We start from the raw sequence: 13,744 nt of genomic DNA on the forward strand, positions 1-13,744 counted from the left end.
GCGCCCGAAGGCTGCGGTGGTCGCCGGCGTTGAACCACGGCGAGTTAGAGAGATCGGAGGGTACCAACAGGTTCAGGTTGATCTTACGCGTCGGTGGGTGGTGTACTTGGCCGTCGGAGAGCACCACGTCGACGGCGACACTCTCTCCGGCGGACGGTGGTTCGGGTGATGGTGGAGTACTCCGGTGGGTGCTGCAAACTCCAAATTGATGCGCGGGTCAGAAGAGTGGGTGTACTAGGAAGTTACTGGCAAGAGCTGAGGGGTAGGGGTGCACGCACGGGGGTGAATCGAGCTGGGTCCCGAAGCGGGTCGAGGCGGCCGGAGTTGGGGAAGAAGACTCCCTCGGGGGCTGCCCAATGGCTTGGCGTGGTACTGGTGGTGTGTAGAGGTGGTGCGGGTTCGAGTTCAAGCTCGGGACCTCCTTTTATAGGCGATCCGAGGGGGTGGCCGTGAACGGAATAGCTCCAGCGAGCGATTACGGCGAGGCAGAGGTTGGGCAGGGGATTTAGGAGGCTAGGCACCATCAGGGAGGATCACTGGTGCCGTTCCCCCGCTAAACCTCGGTCGGGCTAGGCGTAATGTGCCGATCCTCGACGGGACGGCCGTACGGTCACGGCGGCGGCAGGGAGCGCGCTCCGCGCCTACCAGTTCACGACGAAGGACTGCAGCGTGCACGGGTGAGTGGATGGCCACGCGGTGGCCTCTGGTGGCTTGGGCGGCGCTGGACGGCGCCGTCCAACGCTGCGCCTCTCTTTGGCAGCCGCAAAGGGCGCTGCTGCCGTCGCTCACGGGGTGGCGCACCTCCTCCTGCTCGTCACCGACGCCCGCAAACCTCCAGGCGATCGTGCGGCGCAGGGATAAGAAGGAAGCACAGGGCGCACGGTGCCACCGCGGCTACTGGCGAGATCGAGAACGGGCTCTGAAGAAAACGACAGTGCTCACTGAAACTGTATCACTGAATTTCTGAACATTGATAGTAACAGTGCCCTTCAGGTGTTCGACGAAATGATTTGGCATGAAGAATTTTTTTTCTGGAGCTGGGACATGGTGAGGTGACCTCTCAATGCATCCAGAGGCTGCCTGAATTTTCTCAGATTTTTAGGAGGAAAAAACAATTGAATTTCATCAAATTTGGCAAATATGGTCCAAACTTGCAGCAAGCACAATTTGAAATTTTTGAACTGGAGACCAGTGGATCATCATGGATCTTGGTTGAGGGCTCTAAGGACTAGCCAGGAAAAAAGGTTTGGAGGCAAAACTCAAAGGAGAAAAGGTAGTTCCTTTGTAAATCTCCAAGAGCCAAAGTAGAGGGCAGAAATTATTTTTGATAAGAAATAAATGGAAGAAAAATCATGGGGAGGTTCAACTTGCTGGATTTGAAGTATATATTGACACAAAGATGGGAGATGGCTTTTGGGAGGGGATTTCCACTCATGTCATGGCAAGAGGAGATTTTTGAAAGGGAAAAGGATCACTCCAAATGCCATAGGCTATTTTAAAAGATTTTCAAAAAATTTCCCCAAATGAAAAACATTTGTGTTGAGTCCACAAAAGATGGGAAAACCTTCAAGACCAAAATCAAGTCTTGGGTGAATCTAAACAAAATACTTGTCATAGAAGAAAACTTTTGAGAGGGAGAGTTCTTTGGAAGAAAATTTTTAAATAACCTCCCTCAAATCAAATAAAAGTTTGAAAAAGCCAAATAAAAATTTTTGGGTGTCACAACACCTACCCCCTTAGGAAAAATCTCGTCCCCGAGATTTCAGCTGATCCTCAAATAGATGTGGGTACTCTGCCTGAAGAAAATCCTCTCTCTCCCATGTTGCTTCATCCTCGGTGTGATTGCTCCACTGAACCTTGAAAATTTTTGTTGTTTTCTGGCGGGTTCTCCTTTCAGACTCTTCCAATATCTTTACTGGCCGCTCTCTGTAGGTGAGGTCTGGTTGCACATCAATGTTTTCATGAGATACATGCTTCTTCGGGTTGCTCACACATTTCCTCAACTATGAGACGTGGAACACGTCGTGGACGTCTGACAGCTCTTTGGGTAGGTCTAGCTGGTAGGCTACTGTGCCTCTTCGTGCAACTATACAGAAAGGTCCAATAAATCTCGGGGCTAGCTTCCCCTTAATTTTGAACCGTTGCAGGCCTCGCATAGGAGACACTCGTAGGTATACGTAATCACCGGGTTCAAAGCTGACCTCACGATGTTTTTGATCGTAATAGCTCTTCTGTCGGCTTTGAGCTGTCTTGAGTCTGTCCATGATCTGTTTAACTTTCTCCTCGGCTTCCTTAGCATGTCTGGGCCGAAGATACGACTGTCGCCTGTTTCTGACCAATTTAGTGGGGTACGACATCTCCGCCCGTACAATGCTTCAAAAGGTGCCATCTGTAGGCTGGCTTGGTAACTGTTGTTGTAAGCAAACTCGGCATATGGCAAACTTTCTTCCCAACTGGATCCATAGGTGAGCACACAGGCTCTCAGCATGTCCTCTAGGATTTGGTTCACGCGTTCCGTTTGTCCATCAGTCTGAGGGTGGTACGCTGTACTGAATGCTAGTTGCGTGCCCAGAGCTTGTTGTAAGTGATCCCAAAATGTAGAGACAAATTGAGTGCCTCGGTCGGATATTATAGTCTTTGGGACTCCATGCAAACAAACTATACGGGAGAGATAAAGCTTAGCTAGCCTTTGAGTGGAGTAGGTCGTCTTCACGGGAATGAAATGTGCTACCTTTGTTAGCCTATCTGTGATGACCCATATGGCATCATTTCCGCGTTGTGATCGAGGTAGTCCGATGATGAAGTCCATTCCAATTTCATCCCATTTCCACTCAGGTATCCTGTTTGGCTGTAGTAGCCCTGCTGGCTTTTGATGCTCGGCTTTTATGTGCTGACATGAATCGCAACAAGCAATGAATGCGGCTATATCCCTTTTCATACCGTGCCACCAAAATCTTTCCTGAATGTCTTTGTACATTTTGGTTCCTCCAGGGTGGATCGAATATGGGGCGGTGTGGCTTTCGGTTAGGATTTGTTGCTTGAGTTCCTCAATGTTTGGTACGCAAAGTCTGTCCCCGTACCATAATATTCCTTCATTGTCTGTGACGAACTCTGAAGCCTTGCCAAGGATCATTTTCCTTTTTATACCTTCGATGCTGGGATGTCCGTGCTGAGCCTTCTTAATTTGTTCCATTAGGGTGGGTTGTATCTCCAGATTTGATACTTTGCCCTCAGAGACCAACACCATGTTGAGTCTAGCGAATTCCTGCTGAAACTCAGGCCTCAAGTTCTGTGGACTGTCGTTGCCCGGGCTGGGGTTCCGACTAAGAGCATCTGCCACTACATTTGCTTTCCCTGGATGGTAGTGAATGCCGACATCATAGTCCTTGACCAATTCCAACCAGCATCGTTGTCGTAAATTTAGCTCTGGTTGTGTGAAAATATATTTAAGGCTCTTATGGTCCGTATATATTCCACAACGATTTCCCAACAGAAAGTGCCTCCACTCTTTGAGTGCATGGATGACTGCTGCTAGCTCCAAGTCATGAGTTGGATAATTTTCCTCATGCTTCCGTAGTTGCCTGGAAGCATACGCGACAACTTTGCCGTCCTGCATCAATACGCACCCGAGGCCCTTCCGGGATGCGTCACAATACACTTCAAAACTCTTGTGTATGTCTGGCACAATCAAAACCGGTGCTGTTGTTAGTTTCTTCTTGAGCTCTTGGAAGCTTTTCTCGCACGCTTTCGTCCATACAAATTTCTTGTCTTTCTTGAGCAACTGTGTCATTGGTTTTGCCACAGTGGAGAATCCTTCAATAAATCTTCGGTAATATCCCGCCATTCCTAGGAAACTCCGTACATCAGTTACGTTGGCTGGTGGTTTCCAGTCAAGTATGGCTTTGACTTTTTCTGGGTCTACGGCCACGCCTTCTTGGGTCAATATATGGCCTAGAAAACCAACTTGTCTTAGCCAAAATTCACACTTGCTAAATTTGGCGTACAATTGATGTTTCCTTAATTCTCCCAAAACAATTCTGAGATGTTCGGCATGTTCTTCTGGTGTCCTTGAGTATACCAGAATGTCATCAATGAACACCACAACAAATTTGTCCATGAATTTCATAAACACTTTGTTCATGAGGTGGACGAAATATGCGGGGGCGTTCGTGAGTCCAAACGGCATTACTGTGAACTCATATAATCCGTATCTGGAGGTGAATGCTGTCTTAGGGATATCTTCTGTTCGTACTTTTAATTGATGATATCCTGATCTTAAATCAATCTTTGAGAACACCTTGGCTTGTGCGAGCTGGTCAAATAGGTCATTTATCCGTGGCATCAGATATTTGTTTTTGATGGTGACCATATTGAGAGCTCGATAGTCTATACACAATCTCAGTGTCCCATCCTTTTTCATGGCGAATAACACTGGTGAACCCCATGGTGAGGAGCTGGCTCGAATAAATCCTTTGTCCAATAATTCCTTTATTTGCTTCTTCAATTCTACCAACTCGGATGGTGCCATTCTGTAAGGCTTCTTATAAATTGGGGTGGTGCCAGGTGCTAGTTTGATGCTGAACTCTATCTCTCGGTCTGGTGGCATGCCTGGTAGTTCTTCTGGAAATACGTCGGGAGATTCGCACACCACTGGAACTTTTCTCAGTTCTGAAATGTCCACTTTGTTCAGCTTTGGTTGCCGTGACCGTGGTCGCTCTTGAGCTGTAACTTTTATTGTCTTGCCGTGATGATGAGTGAGAATCACAGTTCGATTGAAACAGTCAATAAATCCCTTGTTGGTGGTCAACCAGTCCATTCCTAGAATAACATCCAGTCCTTTATTTTCCAACACAATGAGATTAGCTTGAAACTTTAGTCCTTCGAATTCAATAGTCACTCCTTGGCAGTAACTCTGAGTGATCTGCTTATTCCCGGGGGACTTGATAATCATAGATTTTTCCAAAGGAAGTATCGGAAAACCATGTTGCAAAACAAAACTCTTCGAAATGAACGAGTGAGAAGCTCCAGAATCAAACAAAACCGTGGCAGGTACTGTGTTGACAGGGAACATACCGAGTACGATGTCAGGGGCATTCTGCGCTTCTTCCTTGGTCACATGGTTCAGGTGACCCTTCCTGTGATTGTTGTTGGGATTGAAATTGTTACGCTTGGGGGCTGGATTGTTCCCACCATTGTTCGGCTTGGGGGCCGAGTTCCTTGGTTTTGGGCACTGTTTGGCATAATGCCCTTCCTCTCCACAAGCATAGCAAGTGACCCCTGGACGGTATGTAAAGTCCTTGTCCCTTGAATGAAACTGTCTGGTTGGCCTTAGAGCAGTAGTCGTGGATTTTCTTGCTTCATTCCTCTGGACATCAGCCTTGCTTCGGTTGTTGCGAGCAAGAGTCATCTTGTCCCTCTTTCGCTTACGAATATCCTCCAGACTGCGGCGCTCATTCTCCAAAGTAATGGCCTTGTCAACCAGAGTTTTGAAATCTGGGAAAGTGTGTATGACCAGTTGGCATTTTAGTGCTGGCGCCAGGCCGTCCAAAAACTTTTCCATCCTTTTGTTCTCAGTCATATGCTCATCGTAGGCATAACGAGATAGCTGGGTAAACTGACTGTTGTATTCCGTCACTGTCATGCCTCTCTGCTTGAGGTCATCAAATTCTCTTTTCTTGATTTTTATGATGCTCCTGGGGATGTGTGCCCCACGAAAGCCTTCCTTAAACTCTTCCCAGGTGATGTTATGTTCACTGGGATGCATGTGTAGGAAGTTCTCCCACCATGCTGCAGCTGCTCCAGTGAGGTAGTGAGGTGCATAAAGCACCTTCTCATGATCAGAACATTGAGCAATAATCAACTTTCTTTCGATGTCATGAAGCCAATCATCGGCTTCAAGCGACCTATCAGTGTGAGCAAACGTTGGGGGGCGTGTCTTCTACAGTTCAGACAACTTGGAGTGTGGTTGGTATGGCTCACGGTGGTTTCCCATATTGATGACGTGATTCATTATTTCTTGGTGTTGCTGCTGGCTTTGTTCGAAAAGGCGGCATACTTGAGATAAGGCTGCCTCGCTGTCCTGTTGACTAGACTATCCCTGAGTGAAGTTGTTGCTTGTCCGTGTTCCATAAAGTTCTTCTGGTGGATTTGGCATGGAACGAGTCCACGGACGAGACATTTTCCACTCAGGGGTATTATTTTGTAAAACTCATGAGAAGAACTGTGTGGCACAAGGAAAATTTTGCAGAGTCGAAAACTTTAAAAGACCTCAAGATTTTTCAAGAACATAAATGATTTCGCATGGAGAAGGACTGCTTAGCACATATCTTACACGCGATACGCAAACATACGAAACATCACTCAGGATGTGCGTACACACTCCTGACATGTTATTATGGCTAGCACACTACTCCGGGATCCCACATGATGCGCACACAACTACTACAACTAACGTACATATAAAACATATCATACATGCAGACACATCGCGCGGCGACTAGGCGCACTCAGTCGGAGATGGTGAAGATGTCCTTCCCCTTGCCGAGGGTAAGACCCAGCGGTGCAGGAGACTCAACCTCCACCTCCTCCCTAATAGGTTCCAGGCGCGTAGCTCTGCGCTGAGGTGATGGCGCGGGTGCAACAGGCGGTAGTGTGGGTGCGGCAAGCGGTGCAGCTCTGACGGGAGTAGGAGCAATGACCCGGTCGAACTCCTCAGTGGTAGGCAGACGGCGAGCGGTAGCCAAAATGGCAGGTGAATAAGATGCTGAGGACAAGACGAACGTCAGTGGCGGTGCCATGTGGAGAAGCTCCCTCCTGTTGGCAGAACAGCCCCGAACTAAGTCCATGCGGGCAGCCACAAGATCGTCCACGAGGTTGTCGAAAGCTTCCTCCAGAGCTTTGAGATACTCAACAAACATCTCGATAGCTTCATCTCGCTCTCCCCTATGGCAGGCGAATGCATAGTGACAAGTATATGGCACATGGCATGGGAGGTAGCGGTAGCGACGAGTCCTCATCGAAGGAAGAATATCCCGAAGGCGAGCTATCGCCTCACGGGCGGCCATCTGCATGGCATGCCTCTCCGTAGGCATGGCCCTTCCCACAAAACGGAAATGGCGAGACACAGAACGTCCTCCCTTGAATTGCACCACGGCCTGGTGCATAGACACGTCGTCGCTGAGCTTGTGCTGGTAAAGCGTCAACTCCGGACGAGTCGCTGGCCCGATCGCGAGCTTGGTGATGGAGACGAGGAGTTTGACAAACCCCTCGGGCACATTCGTGAACACCCGAGTCTCGCAGTCGTTGCCAGCCATATACAAAAGTAGGAAAAAATTCTGAGTAGTCAAATCATAAATTTATGATGATCAACAGAAAATAGCTACATTTGCAAAATGCTGAAAAGACGCTAATAACCAATTAGCGATCGCACCTAGTGGCTTCCTACAGTCAGCCTGGCTCTGATACCAAGCTTGTCACGACCGGTTTTCCAATAAAAATATTTATTGAGAGACCGATCCCTTTTACGGACCAGTAGAGAAGAATCCTCCTCACTGGTAGACAATTTCTTGATGACAGAAGAAAAACCAGGAGTACTAAATATAATACAAGGTTGAGCGGAGACTGCTCAACAATTTATTACAAACACGCCGATATTACACATAAAGGCGGATAGGGTGGCATAACTACTGACTCACAATAAAAGCGGTGGTGGATATATCACAGTGAAGTGGGTGACATGACTCCTGAATCTAACAGCTCTTCGAGCGTCGGAGTGAGGCTCGAGGATACTTATTAGTGGTGGCGGAAGCGTATATAATACAAGTGACCAAGATCCAGGATCGCACGGGACTGACTGGGATTCCTCTAGGCGTCGGACTCACTATCAAACTCTTCATCCATGAGATCGCCTTCGTCAACAACTGGCCAAATCAACAAGCCAGGTGAGTACTATGAAAGTACTCGCAAGACAGTTCAGACATAAGATATAACAAATGTAAACATGATGCATATGAACAGATTAACAAAGCGCACTCAGAGAATGAGATAGCAATGCATGGGAAAATAAAAGGGAGGTCGGGCGGTAGTCCTCCCGAAATCCCAATGTAGTACTGAAGGCCAATCGAGTGTCTGAATGACTCTTCGAAAGGATACAAATGAAATAACAATGCCGCAGTCGGGCGTCAAGGCGACACCACATAAAGGGCTTATAATGGAATATAAATAACAGTGCGTGCCACAGTCGGACGTCTGAGCGACATCACGTAAAGGGCTTATATCAAAAGTAAATAACGAACGTGCCACAGTCGGACGTCTGAGCGACATCACATAAAGGGCTTATATCAAAAGTAAATAACGAACGTGCCACAGTCGGACGTCTGAGCGACATCACATAAACGGCTTATATCAAAAGTAAATAACGAGCGTGCCACAGTCGAACGTCTGAGCAACATCACATAAAGGGCTTATATTTCATAACTGAACATTTCAGTAGCTCATGAATTTAAATCATTTCAAGGGAATATTCAGGTACAAGATAAATAAAAGGTTAGTCCATCCACAGGAATAACAATTCAACCGGGTTTACCACTCAAGCTTGTTCACCGGGGATTTACCACGAGGACTGACATAGATATGGATATACTGGCCATGGTCCTTGACCATGGAGACGATGATTCGGAAGGATTTGACTCTGCAAAGTTTGTACTATTTAACCACAGCCAACGGATTTCAGTAGTCACAAGGGACTAGTTCCGTTTATGGTGTTTTAGGAGAAACACATCTAACCAGTACACACCCATTCAACATTCCGATGCCAGGAATCACCCTCGGCAACGTTCAAGAAAAACTTTGAGACGGGGAGGCTATAACCTCGCGTAGCATGGGATCAAATTTATACCGCGCGCTCTAAGGGGTGCCCCCCTCTCGGTCCCAACCGGATACACCCATGCCCCCTGACCGGATGACTGGCTTTAATCCAGGGCCATGGAACCCTCATCCCGGCCCCTCTATTTGGTGTGTACAAGGAAACAGGTTAACAACTTACTAAACCGTATTCTTTGCAGAAAACATGTGGCAGCACGAAAGGGGGAAGAACGGTAACGTGGCTCAGTCCACGTTAACGTCGGAGTTTATCGGATGACGTAAGACTAGCATGCTACAACAATACCATCTTACTACCTTTCATGTCACCACATGATCAGGTCATCTCTCATCAAAGATCCTAGTAACTTCGAAACACAGGGTTAGTTGCCTTGCATGCAACGTAATACTCACCGATGCTCACATGCCATGCATAAACCATTCAAGCAAATAATGCAAAACACCTATCATATCAAAGGTTCAAACATGCTTGCCTGGTTCGGAGAAGTTGGAGTCTAGCTCGACGAAGTTCGTGGCTCCGTCACCTCCTCCGGAACCTACGGTATAACGAAACCGTACACTAACGTGAAAATCGTCGCGTGCATAAAAATTGTTCCAAATTTTTTCCAAATAAATACTATAAAAAACTAGACAAAAATACAAGACTGACAGAAAAAGAATCAATCAAAAATCATCTTTTATTAAAAAGATATAAGGGTTTTAGTCCAAGGACTGATCTGTGATGAAACAGAAAAGATCCAGGGGCTTGTTTGAGAAAACAGAAAATGGTTCGGAAAGAAATGCGTCAGCCCAAAGAGAAAACGCATTTTGCCCGAAGGCGCTATCAGAAAACGGTTCGAGGGGGGGGGGAAGAAGAGAGGCTGACGGGGGGTCCCACCCGTCAGGTTTAAAACTCCCAACGAAGCTCGCCGGCGCCCGAAGGCTGCGGTGGTCGCCGGCGTTGAACCACGGCGAGTTAGAGAGATCAGAGGGTACCAACAGGTTCAGGTTGATCTTCCACGTCGGTGGGTGGTGGACTTGGCCGTCGGAGAGCACCACGTCGACGGCGACACTCTCTCCGGCGGACGGTGGTTCGGGCGATGGTGGAGTACTCCGATGGGTGCTGCAAACTCCAAATTGATGCGCGGGTCAGAAGAGGGGGTGTACTAGGAGGTTACTGGCAAGAGCTGAGGGGTAGGGGTGCACGCACGGGGGTGAATCGAGCTGGGTCTCGAAGCGGGTCGAGGCGGCCGGAGTTGGGGAAGAAGACTCCCTCGGGGGCTGCCCAATGGCTTGGCGTGGTACTGGTGGTGTGTAGAGGTGGTGCGGGTTCGAGTTCAAGCTCGGGACCTCCTTTTATAGGCGATCCGAGGGGGTGGCCGTGAACGGAATAGCTCCGGCGAGCGATTACGGCGAGGCAGAGGTTGGGCAGGGGATTTAGGAGGCTAGGCACCATCAGGGAGGATCACTGGTGCCGTTCCCCCGCTAAACCTCGGTCGGGCTAGGCGTAATGTGCCGATCCTCGATGGGACGGCCGTACGGGCACGGCGGCGGCAGGGAGCGCGCTCCACGCCTACCAGTTCACGACGAAGGACTGCAGCATGCACGGGTGAGTGGATGGCCACGCGGTGGCCTCTAGTGGCTTGGGCGGCGCTGGACGGCGCCATCCAATGCTGCGCCTCTCTCTGGCAGCCGCAAAGGGCGCTGCTGCCGTCGCTCACAGGGTGGCGCACCTCCTCCTGCTCGTTGCCGACCCCCGCAGACCTCCAGGCGGTCGTGCGGTGCAGGGATAAGAAGGAAGCACAGGGCGCACGGCGCCACCGCGGCTACTGGCGAGATCGAGAACGGGCTCTGAAGAAAACGACAGTGCTCACTGAAACTGTATCACTGAATTTCTGAACATTGACAGTAACAGTGCCCTTCAGGTGTTTGACGAAATGATTTGGCATGAAGAAATTTTTTTCTGGAGCTGGGACTTGGTGAGGTGACCTCTCAATGCATCCAGAGGCTGCCTGAATTTTCTTAGATTTTTAGGAGGAGAAAACAATTGAATTTCATCAAATTTGGCAAATATGGTCCAAACTTGCAGCAAGCACAATTTGAAATTTTTGAACTGGAGACCAGTGGATCATCATGGATCTTGGTTGAGGGCTCTAAGGACTAGCCAGGAAAAAAGGTTTGGAGGCAAAACTCAAAGGAGAAAAGGTAGTTCCTTTGTAAATCTCCAAGAGCCAAAGTAGAGGGCAGAAATTATTTTTGATAAGAAATAAATGGAAGAAAAATCATGGGGAGGTCCAACTTGCTGGATTTGAAGTATATATTGACACAAAGATGGGAGATGGCTTTTGGGAGGGGATTTCCACTCATGTCATGGCAAGAGGAGATTTTTGAAAGGGAAAAGGATCACTCCAAATGCCATAGGCTATTTTAAAAGATTTTCAAAAAAATTCCCCAAATGAAAAAAATTTGTGTTGAGTCCACAAAAGATGGGAAAACCTTCAAGACCAAAATCAAGTCTTGGGTGAATCTAAACAAAATACTTGTCATAGAAGAAAACTTTTGAGAGGGAGAGTTCTTTGGAAGAAATTTTTTAAATAACCTCCCTCAAATCAAATAAAAGTTTGAAAAAGCCAAATAAATTTTTTTGGGTGTCACAAGAAGCAGGAGGAGATAGAAGATAGAAGAATGCGGGATGCCATCACCCTTACCTCTCTTTATAAAGGAGCGGGGTCGGGGCTCGGCCGCCCCACTCGACCAATCCAGACACCAGAGGCGCAGGGAATCGAGACCGACCGACCCGCTGCCCCAACCAGCGACGGCCCGGTTTCCCGCCTCCACCGCATGCCACCCTAGACGCATGTAGGACGCGTGGCGAACGTGCAGAACCGAGGGGACGGGTGAAGCGACCTCTCCCCACCCCGTGATCGGGGGGTGTGGACACCTTGAAGACCGCGGCCCGGCCCCATTCAGTAAATGAGCCGCGCCTCCACGCCTCCCTCTTCTTACGGGGAAGGCGCGAGCCGCCTCTTTACTGCGATGTGACGCATGCGTACGGAAACCGCCCCACGCATAACGCCCACGTCACGCACACCCCTCCACGCCGCGCCGCGCGCGCGGGTCGTGGGAAGCACCGCGCGCGAAAAGTCTTACCGCGGTAAAAACCACCCCGCCTGCCCACACACCATTTTGGGCCTGGCCCAACAACATGTCGCGCTTATGTGTGGCCCAGGCCCGGGGGCTCCTGTCGGTGTACAAAAAGAGGGGTGCGTTTTTGTACCCCTATACCTGTGCACGGGCAGTCGGAGCCGCGCCTACGGTCACGCCAAGCAGAACAGGGGAGGTGAGCCAAGGTAAGACCAAAGCCCAAGATAATAAGAGCAACGCTAAGGCCAAGACCACAAAGAGCAGAGGGACGAAGCGGGTTCCCCCGGCAAGACCCTTGCCGGGGCAGCCTCAGCAGCCCCGGCAAGATCCTTGCCGGGACAGCCCGCCCCACACCAACAGAGCAAGCCACCCTTGAGCCCACGGTCCCCAACGCCATCATCCACGTGGGGCCAGGGCTCGGGAAGGCACCTATGTGGTGGCATGCAGATCTTTGTGAAGACATATTCAAGATCAGATGAGGATTAGAAGACGACGATCCTCGGCAAGATCCTTGCCGAGGAAGGCCACCAGACCACCGGTAAGGCCCTTGCCAGGGACGACAGCGCGCCACGGCAAGACCCTTGCCGGGCCGCACGGCAAGACCCTTGCCGGGCCACCCGACAAGGCCCTCACCAAGAACGCCAGCAGGGCCACCGCCAGGCCCGCGCCAACCAAGCTTCCACCGCCATTCATATGCAGCTACCAGCCCAACCAGCTGGGCGGGCACCTGCGTGGCAACATGCAGCCCCCAGGCCAACTCATCGAGCGCCTGCGTGGCGGCATGGAGATCTTCGTGAAGGCTCCACCACCGCGCCACCGCACGCATCGCTGGCCAAGGCGCGTGTCGAAACAAGGAGGAGCGGCGACGGACGGGACATGCCTCGCCCCCGTCCCCGATAAAGCAGGGGCACACCTAAGCTACGCACCAAATGCGTCTTGTCCTGTAATACGAGCGATAAGCTCAGAGCACTGTACGCCTTTCCACCTCCTGTGTGCCACTGTGGCAGCCCCTTCTGACTATAAAAGGAGGCTCATGGCATACTGGAGAAAGATTCGGCTCTTTCGAACCACGCACTGACCACAGCTAGTTCGAGAGCTCAAGAACTCTCTGAAATACACCCACCAAAGCAGGACTAGGGTTTTACGCATCCTCGCGGCCCGAACCTGGGTAAACGATCCTTGTGCTGTCTACTAGCCTTGCTCTTCTAGCAACCCCGCGCCCCGGCAACCGTAATAGGGATTCTTGTGATCCCATAGGTGTCGTTCCACACCGACAGTCTGACGCCATCGGGACGGGGCCCGTGCAACCAAATGAATTTGTGCAGAAGAAGAAGATGATGCAGCACTCGGTTTACTTTGTCAGCTCCCTCTTGCAGGGGGCTAGGTCAAGGTACTCCGGTGTGCAGAAATTGCTCTTCGGCCTCCTTATGGCCTCGAGGAAGCTGCGTCATTACTTCCAAGCCCACGAAATCACCGTCGTCACCCGCCTCCCGTTGCAACGGATACTGTATAACCCAGATGCAACCGGGAGGATTGTGGAGTGGGCGTTGGAACTGTTGAGCTTTGGTTCGAAGTTTGAGAGTACTTCGACAATCCAGAGCAGAGTCTTGGCAGAGTTCATTGCAGAATGGACCCTAACGCCCGACGAAGAGATCCAGGAGACCACTCTCCCCGGCAAGGAAGCAAGTCGCAACTGGATTATGTACTTTGGACTTTCTTGTTCCAAGGCGCCGGTGCTGGT

This window comes from Triticum aestivum, chromosome 3D (genome assembly GCF_018294505.1).
Source record: "Triticum aestivum cultivar Chinese Spring chromosome 3D, IWGSC CS RefSeq v2.1, whole genome shotgun sequence".
In the NCBI taxonomy this organism is placed as follows: domain Eukaryota; kingdom Viridiplantae; phylum Streptophyta; class Magnoliopsida; order Poales; family Poaceae; genus Triticum; species Triticum aestivum.